General features: G+C 37.7%; 1 pseudogene; it reads right to left on the bottom strand.

Annotated features, from left to right (window-relative positions):
- LOC110328906 overlaps window positions 1–3,390 on the bottom strand; it is a 12,570-nt pseudogene extending 9,180 nt beyond the window's left edge.
- Window positions 3,391–3,822: the final 432 nt, after the last annotated feature.

The following is a 3,822-nucleotide window of genomic DNA, read 5'->3' as shown; positions in this document are numbered from 1 at the left end:
CAAACACCGAAGTGGATGCTCATAGCCAGCTATTGGATGGAACACAGGGTCCCCAATGGAGGAGCTAGAGAAAGTACCCAAGGAGCTGAAGGGGGCTGTAACCCTGTAGGTGGAACAACAATATGAATTAACCAGTACCCCCTTAGCTTGGGAATAGAGGCCCCTTGGTCTTGCAAACTTTATATGACCCATCACAAGGGAAGGCCTGGGCCAAGTAGTGGGAGTGGGTGGATAAGGGAGCAGGGGCGGGAGGGAACTTTCGGGATAGCATTTGAAATGTAAATAAAGAAAATAATAATAATAAAAAAAGAAAAAATAATAGTATTGACTTTCTGTGTATTTGTAAAAATGTAAAATTTATTCTGTATTCAGTTATTCAATTTGTACTTCTACAACTTGAAATACAGTAGTTTAATTTACAATATATACTCTATAGCTCTAAATTTTATATTTCAACATTTTCCTGCTTGCAAATATTTTCTTCTTAAATATAATCAAATTAATGCAAAGGATTAATAGTCATACAGAATAACTTTCTGTGTTTCTTTAAGGTTATAAGCTTCTTTAAGTTTCATGTGTCTTTTAACTGGAGTTTATACAGGTTGTCTGTCTCCATGATATAAAATATACACTCCTGAACATGTCATTTAAGAGGCCTCCTGTCTTTGCTGTCTGTATAAACATTTCCTATTTCCTTGGAATATTTTCCTCTGTCTTTGTAGAATGAACTGTTTAAGTACTAAAATAACACAACATGGTTATTATATTTTTATTGTTAATGCTGTGAGACTGTATGCTGTTATATGGACCCAGGATTTCTCAATATTTATGCTATATTTGTTGTGGTAATATTCATCAATACAACCTGCATCAGTCATTTTATCATAATCTTCATTTTCTAAGTCTGAAAAATAATGGACTGTTTGGCTGAACTCCTGTCCCTTGAGTCACACATATCTCGGTGTGACTTCAAAAATTTTGCTTTAATACCTCAACTTCTTCTGAGTCCTGGAACTATTGTAGTTCTACATCAACACAATCTCATATATCAGAGTTCTTTCTTAGATAATCATTTGTCCTGCTGTAACTCATTCTTGAATTTGTTACATGGTTTGTACTTTAAAAGAATATAAAATCATGTAGATTTTGTTATAAAACCTTATCTTGCTACTCTATTCAACATAAAAAAAATCCTTCACATTGTCCATTTCAGAGGGAATCATCACTGCTTTTTAAATTGCTTTATAGATTTATAGATAGATAGATAGATAGACAGACAGATAGATATAGATAGATAGATAGATAGATAGATAGATAGATAGATAGATAGATAGATAGATAGATAGATAGATAGATATAGAAATATAAAGATGTGGAGATAGAGATTTAAATGTAGACATAGACATAAACCCGATATAGAAATCGACAAAATCTCCACAACTTTTAAGGTTTCAACAAGGTGAGCTTGCACTGTTTGAATTATTCTCGGATACAGTGGAACAAAGACTACTGCCTGCCACACTTCCTGTTATAGATTGTTCATTACTTCTAACCAGCTCTACAATAGCATGGTGGATTCTGCCTCTCCATGTGCCAGATCTACAGTGGGGAGCTTCTATCCTAAATATAGTATACAACAAAAGATTAATATGTATCCCATAATATCATGGGATAATTGATTAGCCATAGTACATATATCACATATTTTATCAATAGTTGTATATCATTTAAGTCATCCATGAACTGTTGAACAAATTTTAGAGAATGCTAGAGTCACTAATGCAGTATTTGGCTTTTTGTCAAGCTTTTCCCTAGGAACACTGGTTCACACAAGTCTCATCTCATTTGTCTTCAAGTTACACAAACAGACTAATTCTCCTTCTCTGTCGTTCTCTCATTCCCAATTGATTGCTTGAGAACTGCACAAGATTTATTCCCACACCACCCCACATCATCAAATTCCATTAGAAAGATCACATCTCACCATGGAGCTCAAGCAAAGTCTTAAGCTTCCTACTAATTACAAGGATTCAACTTCTCCCCAAATTTCCCCTGAACAGATTCCTGTTTGGCTCAATGAACTGGGAAACAAACGCTGCTTCTCCCATGCTTTAATGTTTCAGTAAAGTCCTGTTATTCTTGTGTTATCTTCTAATCTATGTTATTCTTGAGACCCTCAGCCAATAAGGACCATCATTTAAGAATGGTTTGTTGCCCTCTTCCCAGTTGTCTTGTTTAGGCATTTACTGCTGTGAAAATACACCAGGACCAAGGCAAGTCTTATTTTTATTTTATTTTATTTTTTTATTAGATATTTTCTTTATTTAAATTTCGAATGCTATCCCGAAAGTTCCCTATACCCTGCCCACGCCCCTGCTCCCCTACCCACCCACTCCTACTTCTTGGCCCTGGCATTCCACTGTACTGGGACTTATAAAGTTTGTAAAACCAAGGGGCCTCTCTTGCCAATGATGGCCAAATAGGCCATCTTCTGCTACATATGCAGCTAGAGACATGAGCTCTGGGGTACTGATTAGTTCATATTGTTGTTCCACCTATAGGGTTGCAGACCCCTTTAGCTCCTTGGGTGCTTTCTCTAGCTCCTCCATTGGGGGCCCTGTGTTCCATCCAATAGCTGATAAAGGAGAACATTTAATTGGGCTCAGTCCATTATCATCAAGGCAGAAGAATGGCATCGTCCAGGTAGTTGTGGTGCAGGAGTTGCTGAGAGTCTACCTTTATCTGAAGACCACTAGAGGAAACCTGTCTCCCCATGAGGTTAGGAAGAGGGTCTCATTGCCCACCCCCATAGGGACACACTTCCTCCAATGAAGCCAGCTTTCTGTTTTCCAAATCCCTCACTGCCTAAGCTTGACTGTCCTGAAATTTGCTCTGTAGACTGATTTTGAACTCAGCTATCTGCACAGCTATCTCCTGAATGCTGGGAATAAAGGCATTTACCACATGCCTTAACTTACACATTTCTTCACCTAAAACTTATTTTGTACCAGTCTGGCCTTGAACTCAGAAATATAATTGACTTTGTCTCCTAGGATAAAAGGTATGAACCACCATTCCTGGGCCTCTAGCAGCAGATTGTAGTTCATTCCAGGTTAAAATTTCAAAATATTCCTTGGTTAACTATTCTTGTTCATGATGAGACTAAACTAGAAAACAAAGTCACTGCTGGGATTTTTTGAGATTTCCTCTGTTCATACAATGAATAAGACTATTTAGTAGACTTATCAGACAAGGTCAAAAAGGAGTCAAATTCTTCACCAAAGTACTACAAAAACAGTGTCTAGGACACATACTGAAATTTTTCTCCACTGAAACTTCTTGGGCCAGGTCCTCACAGTTTAAATCACTCTCAGCAACAAAGTCTTCCATATTCCTACTAGAATAGCAGACTAAACCCCAATTAAAGCATCTCTTGCTTTCCATATCCAAATTTCCTAAATCTACATTCTTCCAAACAAAAGCATGGTCAAATCTATCATATCAATACCTGACTCATGGTACCAACTTCTGGCTTAGGGTTTTACTACTGTGAACACACACCATGACCATGGAAACTCTTATAATCATAATATTGGAGTAGGCTTATAGGTTCAGAAGTTCAGTCCATTATTATCAAGCTTGGCAGCATCCAGGCAGGCATGGTACAGGCAGAGCTGAAAATTCTACATTTTCATCTGAAGGCCACTAGGATCCCATGTGGTTAGGAGGAGCATCTCTTTGCCCATCCCCACTGTGACATACTTCCTCCAGTGAGGCCACACCCACTTTAACAAGGCCACACCTCATAACAGTGCCATTGTC

Source organism: Mus pahari, chromosome 11, assembly GCF_900095145.1.
Source record: "Mus pahari chromosome 11, PAHARI_EIJ_v1.1, whole genome shotgun sequence".
Classification (NCBI taxonomy): Eukaryota; Metazoa; Chordata; class Mammalia; order Rodentia; family Muridae; genus Mus; species Mus pahari.
This window is presented reverse-complemented; position numbering and strand designations above follow the sequence as displayed.